Here is a 26,072-nt window from a genome sequence, read left to right on the forward strand (position 1 = left end):
GTACTTTATTTGATAACATAGTATAAACTGTTTGTATTAAACTGACATTTATGTAGCCTATGTACACCCATATAAACCTCATTTCTTACTATGTAGTGACCATTAGAGTAGAATAATAAACTAATCGAAAAGACGCATAATAAGTGAAAAGAATTTAGGCTTCCACTCCCTATTGTAGTGGTCATCGTACATAATTGTTACTATAACAATATATTGTATCTAATTTGATAATTTAAGAGTCATTTTACAGGTCCAGTTTAGAGTCTTACGGATATGATATAATGCTGCTGTTCAAGTTTATGTGGATTATATACCTGTACAATTAATTCTACTAACTGATCCATTGATTTTTAATAATTCAAACTTTGCTAAACGAATTACTACACATTTTACTTGTTGCGCACTGTTTTTATTTATTGCCTTAAAAGTATCCAAATTTAGGTATCTGAATTTATATACTGTCACATTATAACAAGTACTACATTCTGAGGATGCTGTTTTCATGATATACCTTACGCGTAAATTAGTCGCATACGGCGTTAACTATCTATTTAGGTAGAATTGAAAAATATGTAAACTCTAATCAATGTTAATTCATTGTATATAAATAATTTTATACCAAATATAAGCCAAAAAACAAAAACTTTTATGTGTGTATATATATATATATATATATATATATATATATATATAATTTATTATTAAATTATATAGTACAATTAATCATCGATATGTTATTAAATATTTTCACTTATATTCATACGTATTTTAATAGATATCTTGAATATAACATATATGAGAGTAATTTCCCAAATACGCAAATTATTCATCGATATGCTATTAAATATTTGCATTACAATTTATGCGTATTTTAATTTGTCTATTACTTATTTTGGGTTTAACACTAAGAGTTGAGTGACAATCTGGAGGTGATTTAAGATCACATTTATTGTGCAATAACAAAGTGGTCTATTTGTCCAAGTTGTACTGTCTACGCTGTAAAAAATGTTTTATCTTTCATCTGAAAAATCGCTTGGTTAAAATATGTTGCTCCCGTGCCAGAGTGTAAAATTTCAATTAAATTAAACTAACTAAATTGCAGGCAGCATGAATTTTTGCTCTGGATTAAATCTTTCAGTAATGTAACAAGGACTGTTTAACAAAAGCAATGAAATCTGTGGACGGATGTGGTAGTTCTGAGATGGTTTTTGTACCTCCGACCTATTAGAACTACTGAAGTAAATTTATTCTTTGTTTCGAATGAACAAAACAATTTCGTGTTCACTTATCACAGGACTGGCCTACAACCAATTTTGAATTTGGTTAAACTCACAAGACATTTCTGTTACAATTTACTTCTTACCAAAATACAATCCATAGAAAGCACAGTATTTTCATTTCTAAAGCGTTAAACATAGTCTGTCAATTTCATTCGACAAACTCGATTAGATATAGTTAGATGCTTACATAATTAGCTAATGTGACATAAAAGTATAGTAGGATACAATGAGATTTATATCCATTCTAGAGAGAGACCTCTTTTCACCAAATTTAAGTAGAATGATGTTCCAAAACCGGTGGTCCAGTGTTAACAGATTTTCCAATGTAACATAAGGCACACTTTTAAGACTATAGTCGATATATAATGTATTAAAGAATATTGAAAATTTAAATTGGCAAGCAAAAACGACAACAATTTAATTTTATACAACCAAGTAATTTGTACAAATTATAAAATAAGATAGGGAAACTACACAATCTTAATAAATTCCCTTTAAAGTAATATTTCACAAAAACATGGTTTTTTAAAACTTTTCTACCACCAAAAAATAAATACAGCAAAAAAAGGCAAACATGGACATAACTCAAAACGCTTAAAGGGAAGTATACATCATTTGCATATCATTTTAAACACCATAATTGAAATTACAATACATTGAGACCATGTTTACCTCTAATTGTTTTAGAAAAATAACTAAAAAACAACTTTTATGTTCAGAATGAAAACGTATCTATGAGGATTAAAAAGTACAATTTTGTACTCACTAACAACACTTACATTTATTCTTTAGACATTAGATAGGGTTTTTGGATGAACATATATTAAAATTTACTGATACAACATTGGCAATGAGCAGGTGTGTGTTTGAATGATTTCCGCGCGATAACGAGTCCAATTAAAACGTTATTGGTAAAACTGAATACCATAGATTAAAACACAGCACCTGGGGATATAATATGGGCACAGTCTCACAATATCTCTGTTTGTTCATTTTGTTCCTGATAAATGTACATAGTACGCAGATGGTGTAATATACTTCATTAGGTTTTCATCTTCAAAAGAACGTTCGTTACATTGGTTTGACACAATTCATATAGTTCATATTTGTTGAATAAAAGAGATCAGATCACTGTAATAAATGTATATCCTTTCTTAAAATGTATGTTTACTATTACAGCCAAACAAAAGGTTTGTGGTGTCAAGTTTTCTTGCGTAAACCCCGAACGAAACCCAGCAGGGATCATTTCTGACTGGTTTATACCTTCCAGTTGAACCCACAACTAGGCACAGCAAAAAACTCACTTAAATCTATCTTTATGTCACTTAAATCTGGGTAACTTTATGGATGTCCAGGAGTGGCACATCACTAACCGAAAATGTAGAGACTCCGGGGTCCATGTTTAATTCGAAAGGTCTAGTCTACTGTTGAAGATGACTGTTGGAGTTGGTGGGGTTTGTTCCCTAACCTCAGAGGTTCTTGCTAGCCTCAACAAGGGTGTGACACTCCCTGCCTACTTTGACTGGAGAGGCTGTTTTAGAGCTGGCCTCCCCTTCTTCCGGGAGACATGACTTTGAGATGTAGTGCCCTAATTCTTCCTCATGGATCTCGATTGGAAGCGGCTCCTACTCCCTAACCTCCCCATCTTGAATATCCTGTCACTCCGGAAACAGCGCAAAGGTTCTTACAGGACTAAGTGCAATTTATAAGCTTATTGTCCTAAGAGAACAAAAAATCCCGAACGATATATCTCTGTATCCATATATATGAATTATTATTTGATCTAGCATATTCTTTTTTTTTCTACTCTTCTCTAGGATATTTGTATCAATGTTGTATATACATAAGGAAAAGAACAGAATAAATTATGTCTTAATCAGTGTCATAAGCCGACTGCCTAATGATATTCATTACCTACCATTATTGTTTTAGTTATGATCTCAGGAGATTCAAATATTGTACTAGTATGGCGGTTTTTCAGCTGCAAGTCAGAATTTCTTGAATAAAAAGCGCAGCTGTTTCTTGGCAACGAAGATTTTAAGAAATAGGCGTACAAGTAGTGGTATGTTAAAACGGTAAATGTGTGTAATATAGTCCTTTAAATTTTCGTACAGTGAGGCAGATTGGGATCAATTCCCCTGTAACTCAGGAAGTTGTCTTTAATCGATGCCCAACCCCCTTGTATGGGATGTTTGGATGCTCCTTTTGCACTCATATAGCAAACCTCTTACTTACGCATATATTTGGTAGGAGATCTCCTGGCATAAGTTTCTCACAACTGCTGAACTGAAATTTTTGTTTATTAAATCAAATTTCACTTACAATAATTTAAGCAAAATATATGAATATTTATTTCAAACTACCCTTTGATTTCAAATACGCTATAGTTTACAAGAATAACACAGTAAACCCACTGAATAATAATAACAATTTGTTATTCATTATTACATAAATGAATATAAACCAATATTAACAACTTCAAAACTAAATCTTTTACTTTAAATGAAAATAAGATTTTAGTTTTAAGAATAAGTTAACCATAGTTGATAAACGTATTCAGTAAAATAATCACACGAATACACACTATCAGAATTAGTGTCAAGGTCCACCAGTTAAATGTACTATTCACCGGTAGCCAGAACCGTGTAAAGGTACCAGGCAGAGCGGATTTGATTTTCAGTATTTTAAATAGTATATTTCACAATTTCTTACATTTCATTTTCACTGATCACAAAAAATAACCAGTAGACCCTTCACAAATCACTGGATGATGTTCAAAACTAACTCTAAGAATGTATCACTTATCTCACGTATCACTATAAAGGTCACGATGAATGTCAGTGTGACGTATTGATAGAAGTTTATACGTTAATCAGAAGCTGCTCATGGGCCAAAATTTTTAATAATGATTAGGACGAACGTCTTGAACTGATTGGCAGACTTTACAAACCGTAGAGCATATGTTGCATATCTAACACTTCTAGTTTATACCTTTCAAAACGGGGGAAGTCTGGAGGATCTGGCTAGTTGAATCCTGTTGTAACGGACCGTTAAGGATCGACTCAGTTAAATCCTGCTGTAACTGGTCGTTAAGGATCAACTCAGTTGAATACTAATGTTACAGTCAATAAGGAAAGGATCGAGAGTTTAATCCTGTTGTAAAGCAATGTTAATGTTTGACTTAGTTGAATCCTGTTGAAACAGGCCGTTAAAGTTCGACTAAATTGAATCTTGTTGCCTATAATAAATAAGCAAGAAGACCAAGAAAAGAATAAGACGAAACCGTCAATTATGGTATCAAAATAGGGGAAGCTTGGAAAATCTGAGTACTTGAATCCTATTATAACTTCAAGTATCACCAAAACCAGCGAGGAACACGAGTGTATGGAGAGCTTTACCTTTTCATTTTTCTGCATTATAAACAACCTTTCGTGTGCTCTTTATTGATATCCTTGGAAATTCTACAGTTAAAATGTATCTTAACTTTCATATACACCTAATGAACTGGTAAACAAGAATGATATTGTTATTACTATCTTATAAAAAGTAATTTCATTAAGAAAATTATTTCCTGCATATAATGTCTCAAACTATTGATAATTTCGTTGTTTATATAAATACAAACAACAGATAAATAAGAACATGTTATATGTTAAATAAACTCCGACAACAATCTTTTGACTTGCAAATGTCAGGAAAATAAATCTGTAAATCTAATCCAAAACATTAAACCTGGTGTTTGCTTCTTCCGCCTTCAAAACTTTAACTTTTCAAGGCTTTATTGCCTTTCAGAGATGCTACGATAAGCTCTGAAAGGGGCACAAACAACTGTAGATCAATCTTTACCCTTTTCTCAAGTATATTATTTCTATTGATTTGTTCAAGAAAGCATCGTAAGTACCGTAAATAAACTTCATATTATAATTACATGTTATTTAAAATCACCTGTTTACGGTATTTTATCATGAAAGCGTTATTATCAAACAGGTACTCTATTCCAATATTCAGTGTATAAAGCCGAAATATATCGCTAGTTTGTTAAAGTGTAACACAACGTGAGGTGATGTGAGAAATGACTACTCCCTCTAGTTTCAGATACGTGGGTGATAACGTTACCTTATACTTCAATTGCGTATTGTTAGGTGTTAACGGGGCTTTTGAAACCCTAGGAGTTTTTATAATGGTCGTAATAAAACAAATACTGATCACAATAACGAACTGTTATGCACTAGATGGATCAGAATTTTGAACAATTCTTATATATTTACGTAGGATTCTCCATTCTCTCTTTTTCTGAACATGATATAAACAATCAAAAGAATATTAGCTATTTTGCTACGATGTAATAAACAAAATTATCAATTTGTATAAAACACATGTAGGGTTTTCAGAAAAACTAACATATGTAGAGTGATTTATTAGAATTCAAAGCCTACTGTAAACAATATATTGGATCACAAAAATTACTTGATCTGCTGGGACAAAAAGGGCTCTATGGTGTAGTGGAACATGTTCGCAAGTGAAAGATCTGGGAGCAAGTCTCGGCTATAGCCGCTTATACAAAATAGGATGAATGCTATCAATAAATATTAGCGATGTTAATGTTTTGCATAACTTGTTCGTAGGTGTGGTTATATGCTTACTTATTTTCATCACACTAACAGTTACTTCTTATTTCATTAATTATTTATTTTTTAATTTTTTTGTAAATAAGGCAAAAACACTACTAAAATGACTACATTTTTTTGGTATTTAAAAAAATATAATGTTGTTTGAACCAAAGACAGGTATGTAGGTATCTATGTAAAAAACATAAATTAAAAACATGTAATAAGCCTACCAAAATTAAACCGTTGCCATAAATCCTGATTATCCATATCGAATAATTTTCTCACAAAAAAAAACTATCTAAGTTACTTTATTCATAATATTTACTAATTATTAGCAATAATAATACATAGTTATAAAAACGTATTATATTAATAGTACTACTGTGATGTAGCAGTAATATTACTAGCCTACATACATTTACTACCAGTAAATTAGTGTAATAAGTTGATATAGTAGCAGTATCTAGTATTCCAATGTGGTAACATCTCAGCCTGCTTAAAATTGGCTGAACGGTAGCGAAGCCTATCTTTCATGGGATTAGAAAACTTGCATTTCGGTCTGTCTATATATCATGCCTTTTCTTCGATTGCTACTTGAACTGTATTATTCTTCTGTGCATGTCAAAAAGGGATTTAAAGAAAAGTCATCGCTCAGTCATTTTTTAAAACGTTTCGAAATTTAAATAAATAAATGTGTGACTTTTAGGCATGACGGAACATATCATATCAATTACAAGTCATCTCTCCTTATGTTACTCCCTACCCCTATGTACTCGGAGCTACCAAACCAATTTTCAATAATCTTTTTATTAATAAAGAGGGGTGCCCCCGATGGTCATAATTTAACGTTTTGGGAGAAATTTACTTATTTGGCCAGGCAATAATTTTGAAAATCGCAAATCTCAAAATATTACGAACAATAAAACTAAATAAAATAACGTCAGAAATTTTTGGAAATATATGAATTTTTGGGGTATTGGCTTCTGGGAGGTCACACTGTAGATGTTAATATGGAATTCATCCTGAAGGTGATAATATTTAATTCATCCTGTAAGTGTTAATACGGAATTCATCCTGGACCAATAGGACATAATAGAGTGCAAGAGGCTCCTGAACCAAGAGAATACTGATAACTTAGAGCCCGTACAGACAGATATATTATAAATGGACGGACGTACAGACAAATACAATATATTATGAAGTACCTGTTTGGTGTTTGGAGAGGTGCTGGTGTGTGATTTTTAAACTTAATTGTACGACTCGTTGTATTATGATAGGCCGTAATTAATACTCATAAATTATATTGCGGATTTATAAATCAAACAACTTCAGAATTATTACTGTAACGCATCCTTACCCCACAAAATTATAATAAATAACATAGGACTGTTAATATTTAAATACTTATGATAGTATAATACTGATAATTATACCTAAATATGTTTGTAGCGAAATATTTTTCTGGTAGGAATAGGCTACAACACGTACCACGTAAAAGTATTTTGAATAATTTACTTGGATGGTAATATTTTATATTAATTTTATTAATTTGAAAGTTATGTACCAACAGAGAAAATAAACAAAGTAAATTATAAATCTGTTTTAAATATTTCATTATTGTAAATGTACCTAAGCATGTATAAATAAAAGACGACCGCAACCTATCACCTATCCATCTCAGTTCATTGATTGCATCCTACCTAAAACTATAATAATTGTTTAGTACTCCAGAGGTCATGCTTTATGGATACTATAATTTGGCGAAATGCAACCCGTACCTTCCAGAGACAATGCCCGAAGCAATTCACTAGTAAAATTATCATACCGAGTATGACAAACAAATCTATATTCTGAGAACGCAAGCCGATGGATCAAGTCAATATAGCGCTAAGGATTGATTCGTAAAGAAAAAAGAGAACTGAAATTTAAATCACGTCTTTCAAAAACTAACAGAGTGCGAAAAAGGAGGTCTGAGAATAAAGTTTCACAATATATTGTAAAAAATATGATTTAAACAAGCAATATGATTGTTTTATGCCTTTTTAAAAGTACAGCATAATATAGTTTAGGGAAATGTGGTGTTTATATGCTTATACCATTTTATATATCATATTTTACGGATTTACAATGATTGCTACCCATACAAAATTTTTGACATTACAGTAATAAAAATGTATGTATTGAACTCTTTTTTCAGTACTCCATTAAAATAAGTTAAAATGAGCACTCTTTGATCTACCTTCTGAATATAAGTATTTCCCTTTTTTATTTTGCTCTTATATAGTCATTAATATCCAGTATCTCACTTGTCTCTTAGACCTTAACGTCTTAGAACATAAAAAGGGATATTGAACATATACTAGATTTCAATCACTTAAAAGTTAAATAAACAGTATTAAATTAATATTACCTAGCATCGAGCTAAAGAAGCTCTTCATATTAAATATATTAAAAATACGCATTAAACATAAATTCTCATATTAAGTAAATAATATTTTGTAAAGAGAACATTAAAATATATATATATATATATATATATATATATATATATATATATATATATATATATATATATATATATATTATCAAAATGAGGCCAGAAATTTAATGTTAAAATAAATTATAATAATAAATACTGCCAAGAATATTTAGCATGGAAGCACTAGCTACAAGTTACCGCACAGTAATGGCTCTTTCATAATGTTGAAGATGCAAGTGAGTCTTTAATAAAGAGTAGTAACACGTAAAAATGCAACAGAATGTTACGTATCATGCTTATTAGTCATTCTGCTTGACGACTGCATTGTTTGGAAATTTATGTAAAACTACAATCCTGATTAAGGAAAGTAAATTAATTTTCTGAAATAAAAATTTATAAAACGTGGTGTTTAATAATTTAATATGTTATATTCGTAAGCTTCAGGTTATTCCATCTTACTCTGAAATTCCCATTATAATTGGGACTTTAAACTTCAATTAATTTTTCTGGTGTTTCAGGTGAAGGTTTCAGACACGGTGGCCACCTGCCGGGCGAACTTGGTGACGATCAACCGGACTAACAATATCGGTTGAATATTCGACATCATGATTCCATTCGAGGACGGCTTACCAGCTCGTAGGCCGGTGACGACGGCCACGGAGAATAAACTCATAATAGAGCTGTTGCGCAGCTGCTCTCAGCTTGGGGGTTCATGAAATCCGGGAACGCCTTCGTGGTAGGATCCCTCGCACCTTGGATTATGCCAACTGGACTAACCTCAGCCGACTAGGAGTAGAACACGCAGGGGATCCGCCAAGGCCCAGCGCTTCGTCTCCAAGGCCATTAAATGGAGCGTGGAACACATAACGGGTATAAGGCAGTACAATGGGCAGTTGCCTCGTTCCAAGTAATATTTATATTTTATTTCTAAAATATAATCATTTAATACATATTTAAATTTTGCACTGCATGTTAAAAAAGCTATACCTTTTTTTCTATATTCTTTCTATTTCATGCACAGTATTTTTGTATATCAAAACCATGAATTTTATGTTTTTGTGCGTATAGTTTTCTTTAGCTTAGTATTTATATGACGGTGTTTTTTAACAACCCCAACAGTTGTTTTAAGATAGAATACAAATCATACTTTGGGTCAGCGAGGGAGGCTTTTTGTTATTACTTTGTGAGTTTTCTTGAAGTGAAGAGCTTTATTTATTATTCTTGGAAATAAATTATTAATTCTTACTGCACTATTTCCAATTCTACAGATACAATAATATCTAACCAAACCCGATTTAAGAGGTAGACAGCTTTCTCTATTTATATTCTAAAATATTAACAGGACTGAGAGAGTACATAATGTTTGAAATAGTTTTAATTTTAAATATTATTCAACTAGGAATAATTTTTTATACGAATCACCTTTTACAGTGTTTTATCTTGAAAAGTTTTATTTACTAAAACGATATTGTGTTGTGTTTGGATTGTGGGTTTTCTAGCCCCTAACATAAAATTGCTGTGATATTAGACCTATATAGTAGATGTGAGAGTGGAAAAGTCTACCGAGTGACGTATGGAGGCAATCATTCATCTTAGTGAGGATTAATGACTTCAGATGAAGATTTCTTATGGATTTAAATGATGAACTCTTAGTGGACCAAAATTAATTATCTCAACCACTTTGTGTACTCCTACACCAAATTATAAAGGCACAGAAAACTTTGGAGGTCTGAGTGTTTGTGTTGATGGTGTCATCTTATTTTTCCGTGGTCTAAATATAATCGTTTCCTGTCCTGGTTTGAAAGTGGCACTTCTCCTCTCCAAAATAATTTCAACACTCTAGGACTTTTTTTAAAGTTATTGTGCCTAAGAAGGTCGGACACGTACACACACATTCAATAGCACATTTAATCATCTGCTTGTTGCAGGTTTGGGTCCAAAGAGCAGGTTTACTTGGTTGCCGCTAGAGAACAGCAAATGGCATGTCGCATCAAAAAGTCGGGCAAGAGGTGGAAATATTGTAGAGGAATAAATACAATTCGTCAAAGTGATGGCATCCTTTGGGAATATTACAATTCTACAGAAAGCGGCATTGTAACGCAAATGGATCCAACAAACTTTGTTCTATAAATGTTTACTTTTTACGCAATGTTTTCAGAAATGACTACATAAATAAATGAAGTCTGAAAAATATTAGCAATTTTCTTAGTATTGATTTCATTATGATGTGTAATCAAACCAAGGTACAATATCAAATGTTTTAATAAACTCTTTTATTGTTTATTTGTTTTTACTGAAATATAATATCATTTATTTTTTAATTTAATTCATTGGGTTAACTTCTTGGAAGAAAATAATGGACAGTTTGGTAGTAATAGAAGACATTATTCGACAATTATTTTATAATCAAAAATAAACATTTTCCCGAATTTCCATTTTCCTGGGAGCTTCTCTAATTGAAGCTCTACCAACTTGAAGCTCTGGACTGCAGGTGGACTTTGATTGTGACTGTAAACACTGGAGGGTACTGGAGGTGTACCGCAGTCCGACCATGAACTGTGGCAGGTTTTTGGAGGAACTAGATAACTACTACTTCTAAGGATATGACTCATATATTCATAGGATATACTAATATTGTTAGTTTAAACAATAGTAATGACAGAAAATACATATACTTAAACATATTGTACGAAGCTGGCCTTACAGAATATATTAACAAACCGACTAGAGTGACTGAAAACTCTAGTATTTGCATTGATTGACCCTAAACACTCTGACTATAGTTTCGTGACTGCAGGTGTACTGACCACTGACCTGACCGACCACTACGCTGTGTTGGCCGGAGAGGAGCGTGGGATCCCCCTTGCCGGCACCCACACTGATACATCGGCTACTGGAGACTTACTCGTGGGACCATGTTCTTGTAATAGTAGTGCTGTGACGCATTTTTTGGAGTTTTTGAGGAATTAAAACATCGTTCTCAAAATCTCTCAAAACACAGAATAACTGCAATCAAAGACTCAACCCATGGATTACAGCAGATCTAATTAGAGCGATTCGAAAGCGAGACAAATTAAGTAAGACATAAAAAAAGTAATCCTTTAATACTACATAAAAATATTATCATAATTGTTTCAGAAAAAATCTTTAAAGGGAAATAAAATTAACGAAGAACAATTATTACAAATGACGAGTTTTAAGATCATCGAACAACCCAAAAATGTTTTGAAAGATAATAAGCAAGATAAGTGGTTGCATCACAAGCAAAAGCTGCTTTTCCTGTTCAAACTTTCGCCACGGTGGCTGAAACCGGGGGTGGGAGAACCTTTTTCAACTTTTTGAATGATTTCTTTTCACAAGTAGGGCTGAGTTTGGCGAGTAAGTTGCAGCGGTCTGTCGGCCCTCCTCTTGAGGATGACGCAGTGTATCGAACTGACCATGTGCTTCAGTTGGAGCCGCTCACGGACAACCGGATGGAGAAGTGCGTAGATGAGATGCGCAGTGGCTCTGCTCCTGGATGTGACGATTGATCTTCTAATACCTTAATAGAAATTGTATTGTTGGCAATATACACATCAAATTTCAATAACAATTGAATTACGAAAAGTGCTTACCCTGCCGGGATTCGAATCCGGATCTCTCACATTCCATCAGCTTTCAGATTATATTTCATGAACCAACATTATGTATGGTACAAAATCTATGCTGTATAAAATAGCCTACACTATAAGACTTCTAAATAATACTACATCATTGTAATTTATAAAGACTATTATCGATTAAATTATTGTAATTTCTCGTAACAAATTCAATATCTTCGTAAAACAACGTTATGAATGTACACAGTGTATAACATACACTGCCAATAGTTTCAGCCTATGACTAATTTAAATTCACGCTCCACGCTTTGTAAATTACAGACTAATGAAATTCCAGAACACTTTGTCGCTCCAATGTCAGTCAGTTTACTATTAATAACACCTGCGAGGCAATGTCATGTAGGATGTTCTCCGTATGTACATAATCACTACATTGTAAATATATTAATTATTTCAAAACTTCTCAAGCTCTATTTAAAGGAAAAACAGTTTGCATGAAAAGTTATGTAGCATTAACATCCTGAATGTAAATATTTCTATAGTACCTTGAATTTAGTAGTTTAAAAATTAATTCATAAATATAATTAAATCAACTACAACCACTTTATACTCAACAATCATATTACAAATTGTTTATGATAAGATGTACTAGAAGAAAACACAAACTTAGAAGAAAAATCAAACTGATGTCGGCGCACAGTTAAAATTGGCAGCACCTCTTCAACTCGCCCCGCAAATACTCGTACGACCCACACCTCTTCATGGGATTTACTCATCGATCCAGGGTTTTGATTGGTCAACAGGTAATGGAGGGGACATTAAGGTTACAGTTGGTGAGGGGTGGCAACATGCAATGAGATCTTGCTGTTATAGCGTAGTATTTAACATTATCACATGTTATTTTATGTATTATATTTAGTTGTGCATAGTAGTTTTTTAACTATGACTGTAGGAATCAGCCTAATCATAAATTCAAAAATATTATGTATATAAGGATATATTATAACTTGAATATGCATATAATTGTTGATAATAAGGCTTAACAGAGTATTCTTTTTATACAATCCTACATAAAAGAACTTTAATATCTCAGGCAGAAAAGAGAAATTGTGCCAGTCTATTGAGTGACAGGCTTCGATAACGCTCAGCGAAATCCCGTGGATGGATATCGTACTCAGTGTGGCCTACGTACATATGAAGCTTCAAGCATAATTTGAAGGCTAAGGATCAGTTACTTCTGGATATATCGTGCGGACAAACAAACGGAGAGACAGAAATTTGTCCAGCCCTTCAAGCGATAGGTTTCCCTATTACACAGCACATGAGGGATAGTTAAGTTAGAAAACGTCAGGACTTTCTATAGTAATAACGTACTTGTTAAAGTATGTATTAGAATCTAACTACTTTAAAAAATAAGTATTATTTACAGAAAAATGAAAACATGTAAATTGTTATGCAATTAAATGTAATGCATTGAACATTGTTTACATTTCATTTGTTTACTATTGGTTAAAAGTACAATTAACCGATTATGTATGATAATAGTTTTTGAAGTGCTGCTATGAAGACTTTTATTTAGTATGCTACATTAAGTTCAACTTCACAGACTTTGCTCACGTTGGTTATAAATTTGTTTATGCTTGGATTATTTAAGAAAGCATTATGACGAGACTTCATTAAAAGGAGAAATATATAAATACAAAGAAGAAAGTATACTTATCCCTACAAACATAATTTATTCACAGACAATATTCGTGCCAGACTCCATATCCATAGAAATGTGTAATTTCATTCCATAGATATAAAGTATGAAGCTAGACACCCACTCAGATTGTGCCACTACGTCTCAACATCCTCGCTAAAGTTCTCTAGCGTAAATGAGTTTCAATTGACGGTTCACTTCATCCAAAAAGAATTTAACATCGAGACTTGGCAGAACTTTATAGTTACCAGTTCATCATCCATTTAAGAAATATTCAGACTCTCTTGGAATTTGGTATTTATGTATCTTTTTGATTCAGTAAAGTAATGTTTCTTATATTCTAAGTTTACTTATTAAACTTAAAGCAGAATTATCAGTGACTATCAAGCTGATATCGATTTATTAAAACTAGACTGTGTGATGTTACCACATGATGATGTTAAATAATCTTAGATTTGAAGTAATTTGAAGTTTGTAGGATAAGTTTTGTAGGGTTCTCATGCTGGCTTAATGTCAGGCGTGTAGCTTGTTTTATTATTTTAAACAGACATTTTCCTATTTAAGTATCCAAAATACAAAGTACGATCAAGCTTAAGACGTTAAGATTCAAAAAGACTAGTAAAAATTAATTAAATAGTGCTTTTTCATGTTGCAACAAAGAAAAACTATTTAACTTAGTAATAATCTATTAAATATTTAAAGCAAATCTTCCAAACTCGTTCAAAGAATTCTACATTATTCTTAGTATTAATTTATTTGACAAACGAACATACATAAATTTGTATTTTATATTAATACGCATTTAGTTTATATGCTACTAAAATTTTAAACTTTAATCTATGTTCCATAAATAAATTGAGGAGAATAATTCACTAAAACGTCTTTGGTTTTACTACCCACCCGTCATTGCAAGAGGTCTTTGTAGCGATCTCTAGTTTTCCAGATTTCATTAAGCTCATTAACAGGCGCTACTGAGTTCTTCAGCTGAGAGATTCTGAGAAAAAGATTTTACGAAATGATTTAAAATTTAAGTAGACTTGTTTATTTTTAAATAATAATATCAAAAGATGAACTTCTATTATTTTAACTTTTCATTTTCATATACTTACTTAGAAACTATTTAATTAAGTGTACAAAAGCTTTGCACAAACCGTTACTTTTGTCAAGTATAATTTCTGTTTACATAGCCACAAAATATACCATTAAAATATTATAACATAACATGATATAATTTCTTGTTGTAAAATACTTTTGTTGTTTTGTCAAGTAACAAAAGCAATAACTGAACACAAGTATTATAAACACACTTCATATTTGTACGTTTCGTGTTAAAAAAAACACTTATTTTGTTCAAGGAATATATTTGTAGAAGCCAAAAAATCTAAAGACTAACATTGAATATATTTGTTTTGATACATTTTGTTAAACTTAGTGTTTTATTTTGGAAAATTTTCTAGTACTGTGTCGAAAGATTAACACTCAACTTTGCAACAAAAAAGAAAAAATCATGAAGCACAAAAATACACACATAAAAATGAACGTGAAATGTCTATAAACAAAGAATTTACAAACACAAATATTACTGTTAGTACAGTAACCAGTTATTCAAATATTCAATACTTATTATAGCTAATTGGTACATCAATGAAGATTTTTCGTTTTACTTTTAACCCTTAAAGCGCTATTCTACATTAGGGCCAAAACATAAATTTGTAAAATCAGTGGTTTTTTTTTATTTGTTATTTTATCAACGTTTATATTTTTGAACCTTCAAGTATACTAATATAAGGAAAAAGTTTAAACGATTTTTTTATTATTATGGTAAAGTTAATAACTGCTTAATAAATATATAAATGTATCCAATGTAGACATAAATACCCAATTGGTTCTATTTTCGTCTGATTTCAAAATTAAATATAAAAATATGGTTATTATATTGGTTTACCAACAAAACACTATATATGTGTTATGTGGGAAACCACTCAACATTTGACACTACATATCACTATGGAGTGATAAATCTCAAAACATTTAGTTGGGATTAGCTAAAGTAAAACAGTATTTAAGACATTAATAATCATAATCATAAACTAAAAACTATTGAGTAAACACAGATACCCAATTACATTACAAATCAATCAGGGAAGTTTGATTTTATGTGGATCAGTAAGTATCCATACTGGCTTTTATAGCGGTATTGCCCGTTAGAGGACAATCGAAAATGAGTAGCTCTTGCTATGCGTCTTTCTATGGATCGTTAAACGCCATAAACAGCAATAAAAACCCACTTTCTTTAGCTCAAACTGTAGAAATGAACGCCTAACACCCCTAACGCCTAAAGCTCTATTCGATATTTTCAACGGCTAATATTTCGTTTTTTACCGAAAGAACGTATTGCGTCTATAGGCGTTATTGCGTTTTAACAATGGACTCGGCTACATCTGTAGGCATTACCGTCCTTGAAGTGTTAATATTTAAAGCAAAAAACATGTTACTACGAGTATTTCTTTTCATAGTATGGAAAGAGTTAGGTAATGATTGCGTAGTTGTAGAGGATACTAGTTGTGTACCTCGAAGTACGCAGCCTAAACAGTGGTAAATCTCATTAATCATCGGTCTATCTTCTATTTTTGTTATAAACCTATCTAAAAAAATAGTTTGAAAAACGCACTATTTCAGTTTTATCCTCTAGGTATTCGATTAGTCTCTTTTTTGGTTTTGGGATTTTGAAAAATATTAACTATTTTTTAAGTTTTCTCTCGTTAAAATAAAGCTCTTTGGAATTTTTAAAAAGGATACCTCAAATGGTTTTTAATTAAAAAAAATAATAAGTGAAAGACAAAACATTAGACCAGTATGCAAAATGTGGACTGTCCGGCGATTTAATATACTTAGATGTGCTTTTGGCCCAGGAAAAATGAAAAAATTACCTATCCTTATACATTATAAGCTCACTTAAATGGCGTAGATCTTACAACTTAATGTTAACAGTTTTCGCTAAGTGATAAGTTAATTATGAAGGAATTGAAGCATGAGTTTAATTAATGTACCAGTCAAACATTGTACATGTTATAATAATGTGCATTATTACAAATTAATCGTGAAATTTAACTGATTTATGTTTTACAATCTGCCATCGTTGCTTATTGTGAGCTATAATTACCTCTCTGTTGTTGTCCCTTGTTAGTAACTTTTCACAGACTCTCATTAACTGCTCCTTGTTTCTCTCATTTTATTACGCTTATTAAAGCATACGTCACTGTGTTTTTTACCCGTTGATATGTCAAAGGATCTCTTTGTTTCGTGCTTTTGTCTGAAGTAGTCTTGACTGCTTTATTCCTCAAAATAATAGCAGTTAAAAGAGCCAGTTTAGAGAAACTTTCGATTTATGCACTTTAGGAGTTTATATTGACATGTATTAACCTATCACAGAAAACTAAAGATGCGCTGTTAAAGGCTTGCTTGCGTTTTTAAAACGCCAGAATCTAAACGCATATTTAATTATAGAGCTGTTTTTCAACTTGCAAACTTGCTGGACAGAATCGAGGCAGAGGATTGTTAGAAGTAATTTTACGATTCACAGCTTTTTTATTCAATAAATTGGCCGTCTGAGCTCTTTACATAAATCTTGAGCTGTTAAAACCTTAAATAGACACCATATCTTTATGTTATGGACAAATCTTATAACTGTACGAAAAGTACAACAGAAGTATAAATTTTGATGTCTGCAGTCTTTAGATTTTGGAATACATGCACTAGATATTACACTACATTTCGACGTATGTAGTACTTGAGATCTTACTGAAATTTAAATAACTAAACACAGTAGAAAGATGTAATTAAAGTAAACAACTTTAGACTACTTCGTTCAACTTGAAAAAATGTAATATTTTAATTTTATCTATAATTAGTTTCTTTAGAAAAAATAATAATTTATATTTGCAAGTACTGAAATATAGGAAAACGAGTAATAACAACTAAACCTCAAAATTGTGGGAATTGTCACTAAAAACTTTTATATCAGATAACAAATTATGTTTTTACATTTTAGTTCCTTGATCGTATTGCTAATCTGTTTATAAGTTTTGGGATTGCTTTATTTTAAATTAAACACTTTTTATTATAAGAAAGCTTTTATATTCAACCTTAGACGAAATATTTCACTTAACGTAAATGGAATAAAATGAATAGGTAAATTATCTATGGTAACCTATGGAAAACTTTCAGACTGTAACAAGTTTAAGAAATCTGTTGACGGATTATTTCCTGTTGCCTGGGATGGGTCTTGCAGCGTCGTTCTTCAAAAAGTAAAATTATTTTGTGATATCTAGGGACTAGTTTATTTTCTTTTCAATTCTCATTTTAAGACGGGGTAATCGATATGGTTGAAAAACATTTTATCACTCCACTGCTCCACTGGACATTACAAGCTTTTAAAGTAGAACGGTTTAGGCAAGTTTGTAATAAGTCTCAAATGCAATCGGACGGAGATAGTAATGCAAAATTTGTACAGCACGTGCAGGAGTTATAGCTTTAGGAGTGATGTCATTGTTTTGTTTACAATATGGGAATTTTAATAAGAATAACATATTTTAAGTTATTTAATTTACCTAAATTATATCTAATTTAATAAACATAATTTCCTGAAGTACATCATTTCTTACTTTTTTCCAAGTGAATTATTCCTTATGACATGTCAGTAAATATATTGTTAAATATCATGTCATGATTATGTATCTAACACTTAGTATTATTTACAACAGTTCTTTGCATCGTAAACAACATAAACAATAAAGGTACTTCAGTTTATTGTTCATTGTATAAAGCCGAAACATAACACTTTGTAGAGCGGTAAAGTAACACAAGGCGATGTGAGACGTGACTACTCTCTCTAGTTTCAGGTACGTGGGTGATAACGTAACCTTACACTTCAATGGCGTATTGTTAGGTATTAACAAGACTTTAACAAATCTAAATGGTTTTATTTTGCCGTAACAAAACACATATTAAAGATTAACAGTAAGTAAGAAATGCTAATACATGTATCAGTATTTTAATTAATTCTTAAATAGTCACTTATAACACGGGATTATATTTTTGTAACCATAATATAAACATTCAACAGACTTTTTTTCTAGCTATTTTTTATTAATTAATAAGATAAATATTATTTTCTATGATTATAGAAAATAACCTGTATGTGATTACATACAGGTATATAATTTGTATAACTCTTTGGTATGAACAAAGTTGTAATAATATGCAGAATTATTTATAGTAATATATCTCCTAATATATACACCTTATACTCTTAATACTAATTTGTCAATCTTAATCTTCGTTAATCTTTACACATTCCTTGTTTACATGTCTTTGTTAACAATCATCTGCAGTTTCATGCGTTTAACTACGATAAGCAAATACTTCATGGGTATTATAATTTTAACGTACTTAAAAAGTTTTGTTCCAATTGGAGAGTATTGCATTTCACTTAAATTAAACTATCTTTATTGCAATCACAGTTCATTTCCAGTGCTCCAAACACTGTTCATTTCATAAATGCAACAAGGGTTATTTAAGAAAGACTATATATATGACCAGATTCTTACCTGTGGCCTAAAGTGGGTTTTTGCGGTTTCATTATTTTAAAACTACTTCGGTAAAGTTATTTAGTTCTTCATAAAATAAATATATTTTATTTTAATTTACATTTCACATTTTTAAATATTTTTGCTGTTTCTTTTATATTCAAACTAGAATTCTGGTATTATTATAATATATAGTATTCGTGGTTATATTTATTCTTTATCAAGCACAGTGCTAAAAATAAAGTGTACATCACATACAAAACGCTAATCATATGAGTATACTGTATATCAGGTATTATATAAATATACATTTCAAACTGAACTTTAATTGCAAGAAAAATCAAATTTTATGAATAAAAATAAGTTGCAAAATGTTTTGCTAAGCGCTAATCTTGAGAATGGCTGAACCAATTCGGCTTATTTTTGTAAAATATTCATTGAAGTCCGGGGAATGTTTATATGAGGCAGAATAGAACAGTTACCTAGAATATTTTCTAATTCCAAAACTATTGTATTGTTTATGTTTTATAACTTAACTTAACTGACACTAAAGAGCTTTTGACACTTTCAGCTAAAGTTACATAAATATGATAAAATATACAAGTATTTTTACATTTAAATCGTATAAAATAATAATGGTGCAGTATTGTAATTGTGATATCAAATACAAATTTAATATTTTTTCATATTGCACTAGTGATGAATTTAAAACATCTAATGCATTGCAAATATTATTTAAACACTTTTACAAAACAAACTTGAATGAACAAAGTTATGAATGGTTTCACATGCGGTACTCGAAACTGGTGGGCTGCCTTGCGATTTTAATATGGCATTTTAACTATGGCCGATATATAAACACGATAAACCGATAAATAAACACTGAAATCTCTGAAGATCTGTTCTTTCCCAGAGTAAAAGTCCGAAAAACAACAAGACTCAGTGCAAAACCTTATAAACTATTATTTTGGAAAGTTGAATTAATTTCATAAGGATTTCCCTCTGATACCGGAAGTAGATAAGAAGTACGTACGATTTCCCATTAGACCGTAATGCAACTCTATCATATCACATCATAAGTACTTTTAATAATTAGTATAAGAACTTTGATATTTGAAATTGCTTGTGAAGCCACGGGAAACAGCTAGTTATATATAATCTCCTACTTTTTATTTTGTAAAGTTCAATTGTTTCAGTGTTTATAATACTGACATAAGTTTCGACAAGTATCGTTTATACATACTAAATACCTGTCCTGTATTTATTTACGTGTGTACATTATAGAACCCTTATCTTTAAAAAATTCCTTATCTTTTAGATTATTGAATACTTCAAAACTAACGCAACCAAAACTGTAATGAGCAGGTGTTTGAATTTGAACGATGCCCACTCGATAGCGTGATCAATCTAGGGCTATAGTATATTCATAGTTCCCAATATTGCTGTTCGTTCACTTTTTTCACTATGAATGGATTCATATAGCACATAATTATAATCTGAAATATTATAAATCTTAGAAGACTGCTTTGAAATTTATATTGCGTAACGACACACACACACACACACACACACTTAAACACTCTCATAAATATAATGAACTGGTGAGAAAGGCTTCACATGATATCGTAAAAGCTGATGAAATTTGAAAATGCGAATAAATTGGCGTTAGATTTAACTTTATCACAAAGATCCCCTCTGATCAGCTGATTCTTACAGATTTCTATAAAACAGCTCATGAATCGCCGCGTCGCTTCGCACAAAGAGAAATTACAACATACTTCTATTTATTTACCTTCTTGTCATATTTAGATATTAAACAAGGAAACTAAAAGTGCAGGAAGTTTTTTTTCCAATTTAATGCATTGTGATATTTGTCTATGATTTATTGGTTGAGTGATTTGAAGCTCATGGGTATGATTTATCTTGGAAATGTTTCTTTTTTATTTTGTGCAGACGTGCAAATTCGTATATAGTAACTGTACATTATAAAACAAGAGGAAATCCGAACAACGATTATGTAAATATGAACAAATATTCACAAGTGTATATCGAACACAGATTGAGGCAGTGGAGAGGTGAAAGGAAAGGAGGAAGTGGACATTCAATTACCTTTGTCGCGGTGCAGATACGGCCGGTGGGTATAATACGGGTTCACTGTCGACAGTAAAGTTTGAGTACTACAGTGTAGTATATTTGATAACGATACATCCAGTCTCTTAGTAGGTGGTCATATCTGACTTATGAACATAAATAACCAGCTTATAAAGTTTTACATTACTCACTTATATGCCACATGTCATTTTAAGATGTGATGGCAATATGGTAAGTATTGTCTTCGATTTCCCGGATCATATTTATTGAAATGATCACGATTAACTTCTTGTCCCTCTGTAGAGAGATATTTTCAATCTCCTGGCGTGAAATCAAAACAGAGGTTGAAAAATCAACTACTGTGCCACTTATGAGTGTTACGAGGTAGAAGATAAAATTTCTACAATAGGAGACCCTAACGTGATGGGACAGTCGTTTATTCAAGCAGTCAGTACTTTTGGCCTAGTCCTAGTAGCCTAGTGATTGTACAAGTGCGAACTAGTTACTCGGAGATAACGGGATAATGTGACGTTAGTTTTACATTGTTATTTTTCTATGGCAGAGAAGTTTGACATTAGATTTTTCTTGATTTTACGTTATTAATAAATGGTTTCTACAATTGTATCTTAATTCCTAATATACTATTATGTTTTACAGATTAGAACATTAACGATACATTTTTAAAGAAACTCTATTAAAGTGAGTTGTGTAGCCTTTTAAATAAAATATAAATAAAAGTGATAAGAGCAATAAAATTGTAACATTGTTAAATTGTTTTGTCATGTCAATTTTATAAAAAAAAATAAGCAGTTAATTTTTTTAGTATTGAAACGATGAAACTTTATATCAAAATACTTTAAATATGCTTTGCCCAGTGATCCATTAATAACAATTACTACTGTTTAATTCAATAATTTAATTTCGTAAGTTTACGTAATTCTTCCGCCAAACTTGTGTAGCTTTATGGCTATTTTTTAAAGTTCATACTGATTTTAAATAATATTTAGTTGTTTTTCAATTTAAGTTCCTTGCAATCACCATCACCATCTAGGCCAGCCCGGAGGGATTTTTATGCCTTAAAATTCCGAGAATATTGTGTTAATATTTTTGGAATTTTAAACTAATTCTACTAAAACTATATAATTATTGAGAACGTTTCTAGCAAATAATTACGATTATTATATAACTTAATCTTCTTAACGTCTCACTATTAAAATAAGATTATAGTTTTATACTTTTGAAGGAAGATCTTAACTCGTTAAAATTACATTTACACACTGTAATTATTGGCTATGTTTGTAATATTTATTTTGTTATATATATACGTTGATCACTGAGCACAAACAACTAAAGGTTAGCAACAAGGGCATTGTAAGCCGGTAAGCAAAGCGAAGAGATAACAGGTTTTATGATTGTATTTTTTTACCTTTGAATTAAATTATTTGAACATAATTGATCTAATTCACTCACTGTATTTCAAGCAAAAATTAAATATACGTAATATGGACGATACTATTTATTCAATTTCATATTTAATTATACGAGTTTGTGTTTGAACTGTAATTATACGAGTATTTAACGAAAAAATTTAAACAGTAAACGTTTTCCTCTTAACAATAAATATGTATAATTTTACAATAAAATAAAGTAATTTGAAGTGTAAATATGTTTTCTTACCTTTACGCTGTAAAATGTGAAAAACAGATATTTCCAATCACGTGATTAAGCTTTTATAATCCTGATATCCAGGGATTACAAAAATCGATCGTGACTGCATCCTCTACAAATACATGAACATTGTAATAGTACTTATATACATTCAGAGATTTTTAAAAATGCGATGAAAATAATACAGAAATACATATAATTATACCCAAGAATTATATTATGGTTGTTTCTGCTTATAAAGCAATTATTGTAAAAGAAATGTATATTTCCTTTACAAATTTTAAATCCATTTAGATGCTGAATTTACGATCAGTAACCGCTTAATGCAATCTATACATTCAGAATATTCTTGTTATTGAATGACTAAAATACATTTGCAGTATTATATATAAATAATGCGATCTTATATTTTTATAACTTACGGTTTATACAAATATCCATTGAGTTTTCATGTGATTATCTGCCCTAAAATTTAAATTCCTTTGATTTAAAGAAACCAATCAGTTATATATTGTGTTAATTTAAACATGCGTGTAAAATTTGATGTTTGGTGAACAATCGTTTGTAGTGTAAATTAGAAGAAAACTATGCACACTGACACTAACTTTTCGTTGAATAATAGAAAGGCTTCACGTAAGTTCAGCAATCAATTATATTTAATTACTTTCTCTAATCCTTTAACAATAATGCCTCTCAAGGAATTTGAAAACGAAATTTTAAAATAAAAATGTCTTTTGAGATTCATTGATTTTTTTAGTAAGTAATACATTTTTAGTACTATTTACTGTTATGGACATTACTTTTGTTGCTAAATTATTTAAAATAGCTAAATACATTTCGTCTCATTTTTTTTGTGTTTGTGGGCTTTTTTACTATATTTACGTAATGGTAAATTATTTGATTCTGTAAATCTCCTGCACCTCGTTGATCATTTTGTCCTGGCTATGATGATAAACAAATTTATACCTAATATTCATTTAATAATTTAAATTCACATATATTTCTACCATATATACAGTCTACATACTGGAATAAAACTCTCTTATTCTCATACAACACGTACAAATAATCCGAACTGTTGTTTTTTACTTGTGCACAATCTCTAACAAGATATACAAAATTATTCATTAATATATGGTGTGGAGTTTTGGAATGAAGAATACTATAAAATATTATATATATTTCAAATTGTTAAATAAATCACTGGTTTTTCTAGGAGAAGCAAATAAAAAAGTTACGAATGCCAAGTACATTACATTCTCCGAGAACGCCGCTCTTTACAGCGTCTTTTGAATTCACTAGGGATCGCCGGCTAAATAAACTTGTATATGTGATCCAAAACAGTTATGTTTTTGTCTATCACCCTTACAGTTAAGAGTTTCTATTTTTTCCAAGGAAAAGTAAGACACTCTTAATCAATGTGGTAAACAATTGAAAAGATATTTTATGAAGACACATAAACAAATGATCATTTTTCACATTTTTCCAAGCGTTATTCCTTTTGACGTTTGATCAGTTACATATATTGTAAACTTTATTTATGTTGTGGTTAACTATTATCTTATTGTCACATTGTGTTATAAACGGTAGAATCGCAACGGAGAGAACTTTTAACAGGTACTCCAATGTATACAGCCGAAACATAACATTTTATAGTGTGGTAAAGTGTAACACAAGGCGATGTAAGACGTGACTACACTCTCTGGGTTCAGATATATGGGTGATAACGTAACCTTTCACTTCAATGGCGTATTGTTAGGTGTTAACAGGGCTTTTATAAGACTAGGAGGTTTTATATGGTTGTAACAAAACACGTACTAAATATAAACTGTGATTTCGTTAGTTTAGGACTAACAAATGGTTTAGTTGCACTAAATAACTCAGTCTTTTAATGGATTCTTTCATAGTCACTTCATGCAAGGAATTCTTTTTTTGTGATTATAGTATAAAACATTAAAAAAACTTTAGCTACTTTGATGTAATTTAATAAGAAAGAGTAGTTCATATAAGATACATTCATTGTTATTTTAAAGAAAGTCTAAATAACGTACAGAATGATTTAGCGTAATGTATTTAATAATGTAAAAAAATGTATACACTTAATATTAATTTGGCCAAACTACATTAACTATCCTCTTATTTAATCTTTTTACCACACTCTTTGTTTAAATATCATATTGCAATTTTATGCGTTTAACTACATAAAGGAGTACGGGTCTTGAATATTTACTCCATAATTACTACAACAAATGTAGGCAGGTTAGTTGCCACTCGTAGATATTAATCCCCAAATATTCCTCCCAGCCTCTGAATTAGGTTTTCATACGATTTCAGTATATTTGTATACATCTCAATATAAACCATGTTCGTCATATTTTGCTCTGGGAAGTGGATTTTACCAATTTCACCAATTATTATGTACGATGATAGAAAACTTATTAAATCTTTAATGTAGAATCTTTAATTAGTCTACGTGTAAACTGAGTGAACGATGGCAATTTTTGTTATTACATTTTTTTTGTTTCCGCTATAGAAATATCTTCAGTTTGTTCAAATTTCTGCAATAAATTGGACCCGAAACCATAATACTTTTATTTTTATGTTAACATTTCGAATTTTATTTTAAACTTTTAAATTTTGTATCTTAAATATTTTAAATACCTGAAGTTATACGTTAATTAATTCTTTTAATAAAATTACCTATATTTATCAATTCTTATTTGAATTTTAAATTCTTTTTATAACTTATTTTCAATTTTATCGGCATTTCCAGAAGTTAAATTCACTGTTTATTATGAAAATGTTTGAAACGTAAAACATGAAACGTACAACTAAACACAAATTTGTTTATTTGTATGTTATTTTCACAAATTTCTGAGCGTAAGGGTAGACTATCACTCGTGGCCCTGGAAAAATATCATTACTGCCCGTCTGTCTGCACGATATCTCATAAACGAACTAAACAATAGACTTGAAAGTTTGCATGAATCTTATTTTTTATATGAGCAATACTGTGTTCGATAATAGTGCTTGTCATTTTATAGGATTTGGCTGA

The sequence above is a fragment of the Homalodisca vitripennis genome, chromosome 3 (genome assembly GCF_021130785.1).
Source record: "Homalodisca vitripennis isolate AUS2020 chromosome 3, UT_GWSS_2.1, whole genome shotgun sequence".
NCBI classification, from domain to species: domain Eukaryota; kingdom Metazoa; phylum Arthropoda; class Insecta; order Hemiptera; family Cicadellidae; genus Homalodisca; species Homalodisca vitripennis.